General features: G+C 35.3%; 1 long non-coding RNA gene across 1 annotated transcript in view; it reads left to right on the top strand.

Annotated features, from left to right (window-relative positions):
• The window catches only part of LOC110176284 (uncharacterized), a 344989-nt gene extending 326554 nt beyond the window's left edge, over window positions 1-18435 (top strand). Inside the window, exon 7 of the long non-coding RNA XR_015271934.1 lies at window positions 15038-18435. This is a non-coding gene — a long non-coding RNA (uncharacterized LOC110176284). The remainder of the gene's footprint in view (window positions 1-15037) is intronic.
• Window positions 18436-19458: the final 1023 nt, after the last annotated feature.

Raw genomic sequence — 19458 nt, 5'->3', positions numbered from 1 at the left:
ATATATGGTGGCATTAACTCCATAACCATCAAGTGCCCCGATCCGAGCAGAACAGAGCAAACTCAAGGCTCTTTATGGGATATAGTCGCAGAGACTCGACAACATATATATGATATGGGATTGGTTCGTGTTCATGAGGAACGCACTCGTTGGCGGCTTGTTTGCATTTGTTCGAACATTCGCTTGGCACATTTACAACTCTTTTTTTTTATTGGATTAGATTGTTAATATTTAATTTTATTCCTTTACTTCGCTCTTTACGACACTTGTTTATCGTTTACTGTTTTGGTGCTTTACGTAATTAGGTGTAACGCTTTAGTCATTTCGTTTATGTGGAAAATTCAGAGTTAATGACTCTGAACGCTTTAGTAATCGCTTAATCCTCTGAACTGAAATGAGTCATTTTATTTTGATTTTATTAAGGTGTATAAATATTCTATAGATCAAGGTATTTATATAATCTAAACATCAATACACCTATACTGATACTTTCCAAATCTTATAAGCCTTAGAAATCTTGGTGAACGTATAGCAATTATAATAAAAATGTAATAGTAAACTCGTTATCCTTTAAGCCATCCTGCAATTTAACTTTATAATAAACATTTAAATTGTATAATAAATACTTCTTTCCTTGTCAGTGTTTTACATGGAATAAAAATGTTAGTAGAATTAACTCATAAGTGACCCAGAAAAATATATATTATGATGAGAGATAAAAATGGTATTATAAAAGCTGATCACTTATAGATATTTTCAGAAATTATAAAACCCATATATACTATGTGATTTAAATTTCAATCGTGAATCAGGTTCTTCTTGCATTTCGCACATTTCACATTATAATTTTTTTGCAATGCCAGTTCTTAAAGCCCTTTATAAACATTTCTTATGTTTATTCCGATCACGTAAGAATGTCTGCGTTATCTTTGATCATTAGCATATAGTATTGTTATTGCATGTTTGTAAGCATTTATCGTTTGTAAACGATCGAAGGGAATGACGTCTGTTATTATTTTACGAAACATCAAGCTAAGACCGCCTTACTTCGTCTCAAAAGAGTGAGTTACCTTATTCATAATTGAATCTATGAATATAAAGGGGAAGTTCCTGCATAATTATCAATGGAGAGTTAGTTGGAATTTTTCTAAGATTGGAAGAACTTCCCACACGAAAGAAGAACTCCCTCATGTCAGTTGGGATCTTGGGATTACGCATTCTTTATGACTGACCTCCAAGACTCTTTACGCAGTTCTCACAGTGACCTAAACTTTACTTCATTTTATTATCTAACCCTTGAGTGGGTTATCAATACAATTTCTTCGAGAGGGGATATATATATTTCCCTGTGAAGATCGTAAAAGTGAGTTACCCAAGCCACGAATTAAGTGCAACTGCATTTATAAAGTTTGTTTGTTCCCTTGGTACTATCATTATTGGTTAATCATGAATGAAATTAAACGAGTTTTAATCCACTTGCAATCAGATCTTTTCCTTTTTTCTTTGTCGATTTCCAGTAATCACTCTTCTGCTGTTTGGAAATTAATTACGAAACTCTAATTTAAATAAAACTTTGTTGCCGCTTCACTGAAGACACGGCGGATACGTAATTTAATTTTCGCTGGAATCGTAAATACATTTTTTTTCCGTAAGTCTTTCCAGTTGCTAGTTGGACATACAAAGTAGCTGGCTCTATGGGTGTGTGTGTTTTTTGTTTCTTTTCTTTCTTTTTTTTTTTTTGGCCACAGAGAGTCTGGCATATAAACCATCAGATTTCGATATAATCGTAAATTTTCGCCCAGCTCACAAGGAGCCACCGCAAAAGAGGAATCTCCAACCAAACCTCACATATATACACTCTGAAAAAAATCGTCACACTAAAAGTCAATGGTAATAAAATAGCTGAAATGGCAAAGGAGGTGGCTGGCACGAGGGAAAGGCTTGAGTTTGAGAGTCTCTCGAGTTGGAGGCGAAAATGTGATTAAGTTGCGCGCAAAATCCAATTTTTATAACTGCAGAATCACTTCACTTTGGACCCGCTCTGTCCACCCGCCGCCAATCCACATATTTGCTGCAATTTGAAATACTCTATAGAGGGGGTATAAAACATTGTTTAATCGTATAAGTATTTTATTAAATCTTGAACATATAAAACAATATTTAAATGGAAATGAAAACAAGAAAGGAAGCTGTTTATCCTTTGCAGATTGAAATCCGGTAACTGGAAATTAATACAATATAAATTGTATATATTTATGTTAAAAAAACATGAAGGTAAAGACTGCTTTCATTTCATTAACCTATACATTTTATATTTACAGTTTTACATTTACAGTTTTGCATTTGCTATATGATATAGTAATCCGATTATCATAAAATATTACACAAAATTTTAGATTAATATATAATGGCTATATATCAAATTTGATGAAAATCTGTTAAAAATTTAAAAAGTTATAATATTTTTTCTTAAAATTTTCCGATCTTTCCTATAGCAGCTATATATATTATATGTATATATATAGTCCACCAATTCGCCATGCTCGAACTTACATAATATTAAAATTATTTAGACGAATAAATCCATAGTTTTATTCAAATAGCTAGCTCTTAAATTTGTTCCAAAACACACCTCGCACATCTGTGCATATGATTCCCAACTTGTTCTAACTTCCCCGGAACGAAGTGACTGCTACCGGCCAAGTATCAGAAATGTCTTGTGTTACAAAAATTGCAAGTCATTGTTTATTAGTGTTCAAAGTTAGTAACTGATCATACATACTTACTGATCATAGATACTTACTGATCATGGTTAATTACTGGTCATAGTTACTTATTGTTAATTAATACTTACTGGTCATAGTTACTTAATGCTCATTGATACTTACTGTTTAGAATTACTTACTGCTCATAGTTAAGTTCTGATCATAGTTACTTTATGTTCATTGATACTTACCGAACATAATTACTTACTGGTCATAGAAATACCTCTCAAAAAGTGTATTTCTCTCGTCACCCTTGGAATTTTTTGCCATATATATCTTTTTTTGGCTTAGCCAAGTCGAATTGAGTCCGCCGCTGTTATGCTTTTTTTTTGTGCCGTTGCTCGTAAGATGCTTGGCAGGGCAATAATCATAAATTTAGACAACAACGAACCGGCAGCCGCAACAGTAGTAGGCACCATCGCATTGGGGTTTTCCATGGGGGCAGAGGACGAGGACGAGGACGGCACCTCGGGGGGATAAAGTCGCCACGAGGAGCTACAAGTCCAAGTGTGCCATGTGTTCCAACTCCAGCTCCAGCTCCAACTTCAGTATCGAAATCCGGCGACTCCGTCTACGACTCTCTGATCGCCGTTCCAGTTCGTCTGGCGGATTTTGAATTTTTATTTTTGTTTGTTGTTGTTTTTTTATTCGGGGGTCGTTCTAAGCAAACAAATGCTTAAAGCATAAAATATTGATATTTTTTCTTCCTTTTTTTTTGTATTTGTATTTATTTTGTTCTCCTTTTTTTTGGTCGGTTTGGTTTGGAGCCAAGTTTAAGCTGCAATCGATTTCGATTCTCGGATTCGGGTTGCATATGAAGTTGTCTTTTTATTTGATTTTAAATTGTTTATTGCTTTGCATATTTCATAATATTTTTTTGTAGCCTCTGAGCCGTTGCTGTTGTTATTTTAGCAGTTTGTTATTGTAAGGCTTTTGCGAATTTTTTGGCCTTGTGTGTTAGTCGAAAGTGTCGGGTGGTCGAATGGGAATATATTTTTTTTGGGGGGGTGGATGTGACAGTTGCTTTTTGCGTCGAAATTCTTGCGGATTCTAGTGAAATCAGGAAGCGTTTCAATTTGGTGGCATTGAGGAGTCACATTCCCATGGAATTGGACACAGAAGCTATATCACCAGGAAGGTCCCAAAATCGGAATTTGTTTATGTTATTTAAGCTTTGTTCTTGGGAATTGTTTACTGAAAGTTAAGTCAACTGTGTAAGTGAGCTATAAATATTGAAATTGAATATTTCAAATTGTTTTGTTGATGGAAAACAAATATTACTAGTTAGTTAAATTATAAGGAAGCATTTTACCAACAAAATATATAGTCTTAGAAAGGTTAAAATCCCTGTTACTATTTAATTATTTATTTTTAAATATTTTTTCCATCTAGTTATTTTAAGCAAGCCTTAATTAGGCCTTAACCCATTCATTTATTAGTAAAATCATATAAATCAAATAAATAATATTGTTTTATGAAGACAAATACTTCGTTTATTTAAAGACTTACATCTTTTTTGTCTTTTGAAGTTTTTCCAACTTGTAAATTTAAGGCCGTAATTTATTCATTAAATGATGAATCCATCTTAGAAATATGAAAATAAAATACAAATTAAATGGTAGTAATAAATTTATAGTTTTTGATACTTATTTTATCATGCTAATCTTTGAGTTAAGAAAATGTTCTGTACAATAACGTAAATGTATTAACTTTTAACAGGGACTTTTAAGGATTTTTTTTTTAAATTCTTTTAGTAAAGCTTGAAAATCTTTAATTTAAAATGAGAAATGTTTAAGAAAATTGACTAATTAAGCTGTTGTTTTAATTAACTAACCAAGTTAATGATTGCTACGACTTTATTCTGGTTCTGTTAACTCTTAAGAAAACACTTTTGTGGGTTTTTCCAAAAAACTTGGCAGACAGACGGGGATTGCCGCAAGGTGGCTTCAGTCTCGTGCTCGGTCATATTCCATAGGTCCCTCACCCCCTGCTGTGCCCCGAGATGTGTCAGTTAATTTCCAATACAATTTTCCATGTACTCCAGGCTCTAGCTGAAGCTAAAGCCGGAGCTGAGGCTAAAACTGAACCTGGAGCTGAAACTGAAGCCAAAGGCACCCATGGGCGTGTGTGCCTCAATTGGCTGCTTATCAAAGGTGTCTGCGCTGCGTGCGTGTGTTCCCCAAGTAGATGCCAAAATGCCCAAATGCACATCGATGCCCAAATGCCAAGTGGAGGGGAGTGCGAGGAGGTTTGGGCCAAGCCCACCGGCTGGCCAAAAAACACTTGAATTTGTTCATCATCAATGGCAAGAGGAGCTGGAGCAGCAGGAGGAGCAGCATCACAGCCACCTGAGATTGGTATCGATGGCAAGGCTGTCTGCCAGAGGTTCAAATACTAACACTTAATGAACTTAACTTTCCAACAACATCAAATTTCCATAAGAAAGGCAGAAAAGGAAAAGCTTCTGGGGATGGGCAATGTGATGGTAAAGTAGAGGAGCTGTCTCTCCTCTCCTATTTCCACTACTGCTGCTCCTCCTGCTGCTCCTCCTGCTGCTGCTGTTGCATCTACTGCTGCGTGTGCAAGTATCTATTAGATACGCTCATTGCGAAGAGGACGCCGGTGCAATATACCTGCCACACTTGTTGTTGCTGCTTCTGCTGCTGTTCTGGTTATACCCAGTAATCTTTTGGAGTTTCAGGGAGTATGGAAATGAGCTGGGAATTATAAAGAATTTATTAGTTATTAAAAATATTTCAACTACTATATATAAAGTATAATTTTATGCTCTATGACTGATTTATTTTGGTGATCTGAAATAAGTGTGTGGATTCCAAAAAACTTATTTACTCAAAACTCCTATAGAGAGTTTTTTCTAATTTCAAAGAATTTTTTGACCAGGAAAGGAAACAGAAACAATATAAATATAAATATTTATCATAATGTTGAGGGAATTATAGAAAATCTATAAAGAATACATTACAATATTAGTTACATATTTTCCTTCTAGTATGAAATATAAATATTTCGATATAATGTTGAGGGAACTATAGAAAATCTATAAAGAATACATTATATTAATATTGGGACACTATAAAGTAAATGTACATCTATATAACCTCAACATTAGTTACATTTTTTTGTAGTATGATATATAAATATTTAGATATAATGTTGAGGGAACTATAGGAAATATGTTAAAAGAATAAATAGGTTTAATTATCGGTATTGTGTTAAAGTACATTAATTTCATAATCGTTATTTACATATTTTTCTTGTATATTATTCTATATTTCAAACCATTAAGGTTTATCTAAATTTAAATGAAAACACCTTACTGAAAAACAGAGTTTTTAGGTAACAAATTTTGCTTTTCGAAGTTGACTTATTTCCTCTTAAGAAAATGTCAAAACTTTGAAGAAACATCGATAATTTATAAATTTCTTGTACAAAAGTTAATAATAACTTTATATAACTAAGATTTTACATACTTTAATTTCTTATATTCATAAATCGAGATTGATTAATTTGATTACTTTTCTACAAAAAAAAACCCATTTTATAAACCTTTTGTTCTATATTAAAAAGGGATAAAATTGTCCTTATAATTTAATGTACTCCTTTGGCCCTACAAATTCGATTTTTTACCACTTATCCCTCTCAAAAAGAACCCTTAGCTTAAAGTAAGGCCCTCTCTTTAGGTATCTCCCGGTCGAAATTCATCAGCTTGTTGGCCCCAACTTGTTACTGTTTTGCTGGATGCTGCTGCCGTTGCCTGCACAGAGGCATCAAGATACCGGGAGACCGGACTACATTGGTAGCTACTAACCGAACGCGAGTATCTGGGGGCATCTCCAGCTTCAGCTCCAACTCCACTCCCTACTCCAGCTCGAGTTCTGGGTTCTGGGTTCTGGTTCTGGGTCTCCGGCAGCGAGCGACTTTGGCAATCAGCAATTAGCAGATATGTTAACTTCATGTTAACGAACCAATTTGAAATTTAAATGCGGCACAAACCCGGGTGCTCATACGTCGTTGTTGTCATCACTTCTTCAACTCACCGATGCACCCAGTCCCGATGTCGATATGTCGATATGTCGATATGTCGTCTCAGTCGAATGCCGTCTAAAGGAGGAACTTGGTAGGCATTGAAAGCGACTCAGACCCCTCCGAACCTTGGCAGCACACACAAATTTTAGTTTAGCAAAATTTTAATACAACCAACAAAAGCGAGCAAGTAACAAACCTGGATGAAATCAAGGGAAACGACAAAAGAAATACCGAATCGAACGATCCTAAGAGACGATACATATGCATAACCAAAAGCAAAGGAAGCGATAAGGTTAAGTGTTGTTTTTTAGTTTTTAACTGGGGTTTTGAATACTCTATAGAAAAATTTGGCACAATATAAAAATTTATAAAGCTATTTGGAGCTTGTAAAAATTATTAAGAGATCTCTGAAAAGTCCTTTGAAATTCTTTTGTTACATGGCCAAAACTATGCTACAAATTGTTATATGTGATATATGTATGCTGATATTGGTGCTCAAGACATTGTAAATCATTAATAATTTAAGAAAATATATATGGATAAACACTAGATATTTAAAATTCTATTTAAAACAGTCTAGAAAACTTGCAATATAAATGAATGTAAGAATATTTATTAAGATAATTCTCCATATTTATTTTCTTACACCAAATAATATTGCATTCCTTTCAAGATTGCTTTTGAAAGGATTTCAAATCTCTAGTGATTTATCAAATATAGTTTCTTCAAATTATACAGTGATTTATATATTTATCTATTCTTTATCTATTTTCTTAAATTCCTAAATTTTTATCCCTGTAATTTTGTAATAATTATGCACTAAAGTAATAAACATATTAAATATCTTTCCTATATTAACTTTACCAATAATTTTTTTAAATAGTAAAGTAATTTATATAATCTATAATTGAATTACTGATTAATTTCGTTAATAAAATCATTAAGAAAAAAAGGATTCTATACCAATCTTATCCATAAAATCTGATATTCATAAAAATCCTGTAACAAAAACCCATTGAAATCATCAAGAACTCCCCATGAAATGTATCCTTCAATATCGAAATGAAGAACTAAAGAAAAAAACCATTAAAATGCTATAAAAAAACTTGATCAGCATCTCTCTAGTTCCTTTCCCAAGCTCAGTTACCTGGTTTTTATACCCTTTCGCAGGGCATTTACAGGGGGTACAAGGGAGAGGGGTATAAAGTAAGGAAAAAAACCTTGTCATCATACTACGTACCAAAGTACAAATGAAAAGAGTTCGTTAAAAGCTTCTTCATGTTTCTTTGCCGTCTTTCTCGCTGTCTGACTCTCTCTCTCTCTCTCTCAGTCTCTTGCCAGCAAAAATTCTTCTTTTGGGGCCCAAGCGTCGAAGAAGAATCATTCCGGCAGCAGTCGAGGAGAAGTCTCTTTGCTTTTATAAATCACAGAACGACGACAAGAGATGGAGCTCTGGCTCTGCTCCGGCGAGAGGAGACCGGCTCAGGAATTCAGCGGCTGACAGACAGGAAGGAATATAACGACGACGACAACTTAAGCGCGAAAAAAATAGTCAATAGTGCGCGGGGCCTAGCTAAAACTTTGCACAGCCACACACTACTCTAACCATGCAAAAAAAAAAAAAAAACAAAACAAAATAAAAATCTAGAAAAGCACACAGATAACAATGGCAGTGGCCTCATGGCCATGGCCATGTAATTGTTGCAAGTTGCACGTTGCACGTTGCAAGTTGCAAGTTGCTAGCTGCAAAGAAGCGGTGCAAAATTTAAAGCGCAATTTCAAAGCGTATGACAAACAATAAATCAGCTGAAACCATCGACCATTGCCGGCAAAAGGAAGTGGTAATAGTTAAATAAGCACACAGCCAAGAGAGAGAGAGGAGGAGCCCAGGAAAGAAAACTCCAATGAAATTATCATACTTGCATATGAAGAGTTCAGTGCAGGCAAAGAAAATATTGAAAAGAAATCATAAATGTTATTTGTTATATTTAAAAGTTTCTTTTTAAAATGGAATTTACATTTTGATATAATTTTTTCCGTTCTTGTCATAATATAATATTTTAATGGCAGTGATTAGCTTTCTCACTTTCTCTTTCTCCGTCGATCCCTACAGCTCTATCACTGAATGCCTCTGTTGCTGTCTTTCTCCCTCTTTCACACGCTCTCACCCTCACTCTTGCTCTCACTCTCGCTCTCACTATTCGTATCATATTCCCTCTTTCTCTGCCTTTCTCTGGAGACATCACTGGCGCTCTCTCTCTCTCTCGCTCTCACTTTCTCTGTCGAACTCTACAGCTCTATCGCTGCATGCCTCTGTCGCTGCCTCTAGCTCTCCCTCTCCCACACTCTCACCCTCACTCTCGTTCTCACTCTTACTCATATTCATATCAAATTCCCTCTTTCTCTGCCTTTCTCTGGAGACATCGCTTACGCTCTCTCTCTCACTTTTACTTTCTCTGTTCTCTTTGCTCGCAGACTATAAATACAGGAGCTGCTGCCGCCGCTACCTCAGTCTGTCCTCGGCTGTGGAAGTGATATGGGGAGTGATGGTGATTTCCCTTCGACCCCAAAAATATCACCTTTATGTCATGGGTCACATAATTTAATATTAATTGATAAAGTGATACAGCAATTTGTACTACAATGTTATTAAATGTTTTTTTAAGCAGTCTCATTGTTATTTCGCGACTAATGCTAACTCTTTTTATATATTTTTGTCTCACAATAAATTTATACTTGGATCTCTTTCTCTTTTATATAAAATCATTTTTAATAATCTTTTAAATATCTTGAAAAAAATCCAAGAATTATAATTTTCTGTGCACTTTCCTGCTCAGAGTTCTTCTTTCCTTTGCTCTTTTTTCGACCTTTTTTTTGCATATGTATCTGTCGGATTAACTAATGCGATTTTCCATGGCAAGACTTGCGGACTCGTAAAAAGTGTAACGACTTTGCCAGAGGCAAACGCATAGTAATGCCAAGTTTCGCATCGGCGGCATCAACACCCCGAACACCACCGAAGACACAACCATATCCATGGGGGGGCCCATATATATATGTACATATATCGTATATCCATAAATGATCTTGTAGGTAGCCAACAGAAATCGCTGAATATTGGATTGACTTGAAAATTATGCGTATCTATCTATTTAGGGGAAACGCTTGTTTATACGGTTATTGTCGATGCCTGTTTTTTAAACGATTTCCCCGACATTAATGCGAATTGCCATTCTTTCACATTAATTGCCAAGACTAAAAACGGTGATCGGGTGGGGATCTAATGAACAGAGATTTTGATGGCTAATATAAAAGGGAATGCCACACGATTTTAGACATTTGTATAAATTGCAATTACCAGCTGGATAACTTCTTCAGTATCAATTAAAGTTTTGGTTCATTAAGGTAAAGCCATTAGACTTTGGGCTAAAAATAATCGGACATTAAATAAGAGCCAAACCCAAAAAAAGTCAGCAATGTTAAGACATTAAGAAAATAAATAAAAAAGAAAATGTAAAACCTTTTTAAGAGCTATACTAAGCCTTTATTTTATTGTAAGAATTTCTTTAACATTCTATATCAAATTCAAAGCAAGTTCTTAATATTTAAACCCCATTTTAAATTCCCAAAATTCCCACAAAATCTCTTTAGCATTTCCAAACATTTATCTGTGACCAATTTGTTAGCCATTCATTACATTTCCAATCTCAGTTTATATTCATCAGTCAGTCAGTCATTTAAATTGGTTCAATAAGTTCAAGTTAAGTCAAACAGAAATATCTAAACCATATTTAAATTCTCTATTTTCTACGAAATACAAGCTCAACTTTTATCCTATTATCTTTTTGTACCAATTTGTATGGCATTCAGGTAATCCTCGGTTTAAAGAAGTTTTCAAGCAAATTGCTTTCGGTTATCTGTATGCGATTTATCCTTTTTGTCATTCATTTGCTACTCGAGTTCCATTGAAATCACATTTTGCTGTAGCTTTTTTCAATTATTTACTGCCAATTTGTATCACTTATATGATGTTGCATGGACTTCCTGTTGAGCCTTAAAACAACGACCAATGACAAAAAAAAACCATAAATGCCACACGCACTCAACAGAGAGAAAGAGTCTCAGAATTGACATTCCCTGTCGTCTTTTGGTCAGAAATAAAATTCGCATAAATGTCGCAAGTAAAAACTAGAAAATACAAAACAAAAATGACTATTAAAGGCATTTGGCACAACATTTTTTAATTGCTTGACAACATCAGAACACATAAAAACTGAGGAGGGGAAGCATTTCTGCAAATGGAGGAGAGCAGAGGAGGAGGAATCTCTGGGTGGTGGCCACCACTCAAAATATAATTCAGTTTGCCACCGACCAGAAATTGGTCGTCAGACCAAAAAAAAGAAAAAAAGAAAAGAAAACCAGAAACGGAGGCGAGACAGGAGCTGCTTCCCATCTCTCGATGTCTGTGATTTTATTTCGACTTTCGACAGATAACGCCGGCTCCTTTTTGCTCCTTTTCCCCTCCAGAGATATATACAAACATATATCCCCACCCGATGAGATACAAAATAAAAAATTTTTAGTTGTGGCTTTAGTTTAGTCTCCAAACTGTTTCAGGGCAACAAAAGCATTTTGTATTCACGAGTTTGCACAATTTTTGCATTCGATTTGAAATATTCTTTTGCTGTTTTTTGTTTTTATTTTTTTGTGTCGGTTTGCTTTTGTGTCTTGTTTATTTTTTGGTAAATTTCCTCTTTTTATGTTTGATGGAATCACGTACCAATGGCTCTGCGGCCTGGCCAAACAAATTTGAGTGGGATTTGAGTGGAGCGATGTGGCAGCGTGATCCTTACATTAAGCTAAAGTTGTACTCACGATTTTCTATATATTGATAATACTATTTTATAGATATTTCTATTAAAAACATACCAATTTTATCATGTATTTAAAATTGAAATTAGAAAAAAGTACTAATTCCTATAGACTTTTCGTACAATAACTTTAAAAGTCATAAGAAATACATATAGGTTTGATATTTAAGAATATTTTTCTTTAACTTAATTTTATATTTATATGATTTTATTTGAAAAATATTCAATTCATATATCTACCGTTAATAACAAGAATTATTTACATTATAACTTTTCTTTAAATATTGTTTCTATGATAAAAAACTTTCAATTGAGCAAAATATTTTATTATAAAGATATGTTACAATACCTCAAAGGTTCCATTACTTTGTATCGAAACACAAAGGCCATCTTAGGATACATTTTCTAACTAATAAAATTAACTAATTATAAATGTATTTTTAACTTCTGTACTATACATAATTTTACCTTAATTTAAACCTTCAAAAACCCATAAAAATCCCTGTACTATGGATAAGTAATAATTCCCTTTGTCACGATCACTGGCTCACGCCCTCAGATCCAATCCGACCGGGATTCCTGATTCCCAGTTCGGTTCGGTTTGGTCCGTAGGTGCAACATGGTCGTAAAACAAACAAACAAGCCCAAATCCAAAGTCAAACTAAATCGGAGCGGGCAGAGAGCGGATGGCTTTTGCTTTTGGCCAAAGTGGATATTCGGTTGTTGTGCCGGCTGCTGCCAAAGCTTCCAAGCTAACGTGTCAATTGCCAGAGGCGTGCAATGCCGACTGCCGGAGGGGGTTTTGCTTTGCTTTTGGTTCTTTGAAAAACGTGGTGTGATGGTGTGACAGGGGTGGAGGAGGAGGAGGGGGTACTGTGCCAACTATCAAGCCAAATTGGTGGCACCAGGATAATGTTTTGAGCTGCGGTTAGTGGAAGTTTTTGGCCGGCTGCTATTGGTGTTGCTACTGCTGATGGTGCAGCTGTCCCAGCAACACCTACAAACTTCCAGTTTACCCTTTCCATTACAAGAGATGCACTTAAAAAAACGTTTAATAAAAAAAATACACTTTGGAGTATGTAAATTATCTGAAATATACTTTTTTTTAAAGGCTCTAGAGTAAAGATATTAAATAATAATACAAAGAAATCAAAATATAGATTAATGGCCTAATATCTGGTACAATAATTGATGAGACTTCCTATGCTTAACATTTTTACAATATTTAACTTATATTTTAGCCATGTTGCTCATTATGTTTGATAAAAATAAATCAAAATTAAAGGTTAATACCAAAAATTTTGAATTAATTCTAAAATATATCGTTTTATAGTCTCTAGAGTTAAGATATTATTAAATAAATAAATCAAAAAATAGATATAAAGCCTAATATCTGGTAGATAATTTATAAAACTTCCTATGCTTAACAATTTTACAATATTTAACTTTTATTTTAGCCATGTTGCTCATTGAGTTTGATTAAAATTAAAATCAAAATTAAAGGTTAATACCAAAAATACACAAAAAATAGTTAGGAGGCTTCGTCATAAAGCAATTTTTAAGAGGTTTCTTATAGTTTTCTTATTCAAAAACCATCACTAACCAAGCTCAACATTTCGCTTGCTTACCATTTGTTTTAGGCTAAAATCAATTGGGAATTTTAGCATATGAAAAAGAGGAAAGTTCCTTGAAGGCTTCATGAATCTTTTAGCTTATAATTTCTTTGAACTTTTAAAAGCGGATTTCCCTCTTATTTTGGAAAGTACCTAAAAATATTTGATACTTATATATTCTATCTCAAATCAAAGTATTAGAATTTTCTCTTAGTGTTACAGATTTCGTTATTCTCTTATATATATATCTATTTTTTCCTCCGCTTTTGTTGCAAGTTGTCATTTTTCGTATTTGGTAATTGGTTGCTGCTTTGTCACACCGAGCGAGCCACATGCAAAATGGCATTCCTATCACATACAAGCCGCAATCCACTCTGTGCCGCTCGTGGCACCTCCCAGCTCCACCAGACCACCGCGACCTCTGACCCCCGTGACCCCCTTGGAGCCATAGCTCCCCGTGTGTCGGCGGGGCACCTTTGTTGCGGTGCTGGCAGAGCAACTACGTGCTCTTTTCATTTGTTTTTATTATTATTAAACAACTCTTGTTGTTCCCGTTGTTCATTCGTTCATTCGTTCGTTGTCTGATGTCCGTTGTTGTCCAATGTTGCCTGTTGTTTGCCGTTATTTGTTGTGCGGCAACTCCACCACGTGTCATAAAAGTTTACAGACACAAAACACACCCACACACATACCTTTCTATATATATTCAGTGGAAAGGCTATGGCTACAGGGACGTGTGATAAGTCCAAGGGCTCGATCCCAATACCAATACCAATACCAATTGCAATATGTCGCGCTTTTTACGACCACACACGAATCACCGGTCTCTGATCTAAATTAAGTTGATTCAATCAAGATTTGCGTGTGTTTCAGTTCTGGTTCCTGTTCCTGGGTGCCACCGGTCAATGGATTTGTTTAATGTCCATCCAATGTATTGAGAGAGGTGGGGAGAGACCAAAAAAACAAAAAAGTAGATGAAACAAATTCAATATGGAACGTGAAACGATTGCTCTACGAGCGACGTTCAATTGCCGCAATCCTGGACAACACTTGATGGTTTTCTGGCCAAAAACAATATGATAACTTGATCAGAAATGTCACAAAATGGGTTTTATAGGGAGAGGTTAGAAGACAATTTTGACCAAAGCAATATGCCATATGCTGAGGTATAGGAAAAGATAATAAAATCTACATTAGAGGTAAGAGTCCCCTTTGAGAGGCTTTCGAGCTAAGGTTTTTACTATGATAAATTATTATTAATTATGTTTGAAGAAGTAATATAATTAAAGCTTTAAATTCCTCATTTTATAATATACTATATATTATATTTCTCCTTCTAATATTATAGTGTTTGACAATTATAAATCCTTTTGACAGCCCGCCATATTCTAGTGCATAAGAAGCTTCTAAGCGAAGTTCTTAATATAAAAATTGCTTTTACTTTTCTATCAAGAATAATTAAAGATGTGTTATAAGTCCTTTATGTATAAGATAAATAAAATTTATCCCTACCTTGGATACTTTTTAATTAATTAAGCAATGTGGTTATGCATAGAAATAAATAACCAAATACGAAACAACTCTAAGAGCCCTTTAAACGAGAATCTCAATGTAACAAATAGTTTTCTAATTTTCTTTAAAAAGTATATACAATTCTTAATTTATGTATACAATTTATTTATATCTATTATTACTTTATTGTTTGTTATGTTTTTTAATTATTTATTAATTCTTTTTACAGATAGCAAAATGCTCATGATAAATAATCGGAGGGGTAAGTGACATTTCCATAAATTTTCTATTAATATGTATATTATTATATTATTTTTCCTTCATATTTGATTTATTCTATTATTTATTAACCCTTTTATTAGTTCAAAATATGCTGATACCAAACACCTTTTACAGATTTTATTACCACAATCCTAATATTAATCATAATACCTTTCTTTCAGAAATGATACTATATATGAGATAACTCCTTTATATATACCATATATAATATTAATTTATTTTAATATTTCAGAAATAATAGTATATATAATTTAACCATATATAATAATTTACCATATATAATATTTTCCCTTCTTCAACATAATTATTTAAGAATTTATTTATTCGTTTACCTTTAAAATATTTCTGATTTATTTATCTACCGCAAGTAACCCTTAAAAGATATATTCCCCACAACAATTGAATAACCATTAAGTTCGTCCTTTCTTTCATACAATAACCCCACAATCCAAAAGGGGGGAGGTTTTAAACACACACAACATATCACGTGTGTGTACAACTTATCCCCTTTTCATGGTTCTGCCACAAACAACGCGTTCTTAATCCGCCAGATACGGAAAAAGCTCTTTGGGATATATCCACACCGAATTATGTTGTCCAGTGTGTGTGTGAGTGTACGTATGGTCGTAAATTTTACGAGCACGATGACCAGAAACAAACACACAAAAACAAAAAAAAACAATCTTAGATGCTGGAGAGCAAAGTGAATGGAATAGAAGTACATAAAACTGACGTAATTTCGAAATTTTATTTGTGTAAAATCTGACAGTAATTTCATTTAAATGACAACGGCACACGCCGAGAGAATGGGAATGGGAAAAAAGTAACCACCCCCCGTCGCAGGTTGGACAGGAACGTTTATCCCTGTCAGGTATTAAATCTTTGGCTTGGACAGTGATTCCATCCCGTGTGTACTTTGTTATTAACTCATTTCCGTTATGCCATAAATATGCGAACACGACAGGCCCGGGCGGCAATTAAAACAATTGCAAGTTAAAATTTACTGCAGCCTCAGCAGTTGCTCAGGCTTTCGACGACTCCCTCTCTCCAAGTCTCGGACTTGGAATTGGACTCCTACTCGAGTCATAAAACCAACAACATGGACATTAAGTCCCGGCTCCTCCAAATGCCCCGGATGCTCCCAGTAGGGTCACCTCCAGGTTGTTGGTAAAGCGCAGGATTCCATTCGAGGAACTAAACTGCATTTAGACAGGTATTTCCGATGGATAAGTTAATTGTTAGATGAGCAGAAAAGTGAAAGGCAACTCATTAATTTATTGGCCATCAACTTTACTAACCAATAATAATAAAAGTATTCTCTTTTTCTTAACAATTGTGAAGTTATGTAAATGCTCAATGTTTCAGTGTTCTTGTTACGTTTTCTTAATCAGTTCTGAATAATTTCCTGCTGAGAAATCATTACTTGTTGTCTACTATTAAGTAATCAGTTAAATCACACTCAAACTCCATACCGCGGTATATATATTTCCACAAAATTTAACTACTTAAGTTAAGTAAGCTTAATCAGGTTTCCACCGCCATCGAAATGTGCTCATTTTCCAGCTGGAGATTTTAAGAGATTATGGTCATTGAGGCAAGTGGATGATGGCTGAAGCGTTCTTGGCCATTATCTTATCCCATTTCCAGGCGGGGCTACTGTATTTGGCCAAAGCGAATCTCGCTGGCAAATCCCTGTAAACAGTAAACAGTAACAGTAATAAATTCCTGCACCTTAACCAATTCCCACTGTAGGCCAGGCCATAAAAGAGGCGAAAAATAACAATAAAATTGAAATGAGTGAATTGGCAATGTCTTTGCCTGCATCTCAAATACTTAAAAGGCGACAAGACAAGCCTGACACTAAGAATTGAGATTCCTTGGCTTAATTATCAACGCATAATGTTTTTGGGTGATTTCATCTGCATATTTCCCAGTTCCAGTCTCAGTTCCAGTCTCAGTTCCCGTCCCAGTTCCCGTCCCAGTTCCAGTCTCCGGTCCCTGTCCGAGGGAGTGGGCACTGTGCTGCGGTGCCAATCTTAACAAAAACGACGGCGACATTGTGTAAACATTGTGAGAGACCTGAAATTTATGTACAATCCCAACCGAATGGAGACCGAGAACCGTACCAAAACGGATCGAATCCAAAGGCCGGGACCAAAAACTTCAAGCGGTACCAGATCTTTGGGTACTGGGTCCCGGATCCCGGATCCCCTTTGGATCCTCCACCTTTTGCAGGTGAGAAGTGTCCATCTTAATCGAAGCAATAAATACACTTAATGAATTTCCTGCACTCGAACGGAGGAAGGCCGCGTTCCAAAGCCCAGAGAGCCTCAGTTTCAGTCTCAGTCTCAGTCTCAGTCTCCGTCTCCCTTGCTGTCCAAGTCTGAAAGCCACATTCTATTGGTCATACAATGGTCCGAGGGCTGCACTTGAACAAAAACTATACGTAAAAGAAGTAAAACTCTTTACAAAATATTACAAATTTGTAAATATATATTTATTTTACTTGTAATAAATTGGGTTATATATTTATACATCTATTGATTCAAAAGTTTATCACATTTTTTTTTAATTTATAAAATGATTTCTATTCTTGACACAAAATTAGTTGAGAATTATAAAGACGTACAGAGAATTGTTTCTATGGTAGGTTGAGACAAAGAACAAGATGGATTAAAGACGTAGGACTTATAGGACAGATTAAAACAAAGGAATATATTTTATATATAATATATATATATTCCTTTAAACTTGTTAGATTAAATGGCATATCTCCTTCCTCAAAACTTTGTAGAGAATTATAGCCACGATCAAAGGAGAGATATAACAGTTAAATAGATATAAGAATAATAGATACAATAATGATACAAAACATAAAACATAGAACTAAGAAGGACTCCTTCATAAAATTTATAATATTTAACAATTTGTATATTGACAAAAAATAGATTAGGAATTTTAACATGTTTTAGAGGTAAACTTTACCTCTGATATTTTATTAAAATGGTGTATTTCAATTCATTCTAAAACTGATTAAAGTAGAGAAGGCGAATGAAACAAGATCCCCTATGCCTTGCAAAATATGAACTTATATTTATTTTTTTCCCCTCACAAAATCTCGATATTTTTCCTTCAGTGTAATGGTGTTGTTATTGAACATTGCGTGGCATTTTCGCACCCATGGAGAATGACTTTGCATCGGCATACAGCCTAAGATTCAGACGCAGTTCGCAGTCGCAGTCGCAAAACGCAAACGCAGACTCTGGTCGAACAATTTCGCTTGGCGATCGTCGTCGTCGTCCAAGTCCAAAGTGTCATTAAAGTCCTTTAATTTATAGCAGAAAATCAAGTAAGAAACATGCAACGACTGGGGCCATTTGGTCTTTGGTCATGGTCTTCGGCTCTGTGTTCCTGTCTGGGTTTGGGGATCGAGACCGGGATCAGGCCCTGGTCTCATTCCCAACCCAATCCCCATACCCATACCGCATACCCATACCCACTTCCCAGTCTCATTCCCACTTCCCATTCCCACTTTTGATACCCATTGCCATGGCCAGTTCCATCTTGCAACGGTTGTTTGATACTCTTGGTGGAAATGGAAATGGCAAAGAATCGAATTTTGCTTTTAGCGCGGCCTGTTTTTTAAGTTTTTACGAGAGAGAGAAAGAGTCAAAGTCTTGTCGTTTTCAAACCGAACATATGGCTTCAATAACCACCAAACTATATACATATATGTATATCCTAACATCAGGGCCCAGTTCTCATCTCAACTAAAAAAGGTGTCGCCGGGAGTTTGACATTTTGGTGCGGAAGTCGCCAGCGGCAATGGGACATGTTAATGGCCATGGCCAAGGCCCTCAAAGTTTATAAGTTATACATAAATTAATACGCCTCAGGGCCCTAGCCACAGCCAGAGGAGTATTGGTAGTAGTAGTGACCAATTTGGCCATCGAGGATCGGACTGGGGCGTAACGGAGCTATTCCAGAACCATTAAGACCACGCTGCCAGCTGTTGCCTCAATGGTACTTCTCTGTCCCTACTCAAAACAGTTTATAGCTTCTGGGCACAGGCAAAACCTTTTGGGATCTCGGGATGGAAGTGAAATGAAGTGGAGTTCGGTTGGTTTCCCCTTCCAACAACAAACCTTTCACTGGGTATCATCATTAAAACGGACCTAACCTTTCCTAACTCAAACCAATCGCATCGAACGGTTCGCTATCGATCTTTGGGGTTAAGTTACTTAAAATCTGTTGGTTTCCTTAATGCCTTTTTGATGAAAGATCCTTATCTTAATGAGATCCTTAACAACAGGATTATTGGGTTGATTTTCCGTTGAAGCTTTAATTGATTAAGAGAAACCCCAATAA

This window comes from Drosophila serrata, unplaced genomic scaffold (genome assembly GCF_035046125.1).
Source record: "Drosophila serrata isolate PLE 108 unplaced genomic scaffold, ASM3504612v1 contig_272, whole genome shotgun sequence".
NCBI lineage: Eukaryota > Metazoa > Arthropoda > Insecta > Diptera > Drosophilidae > Drosophila > Drosophila serrata.
This window is presented reverse-complemented; position numbering and strand designations above follow the sequence as displayed.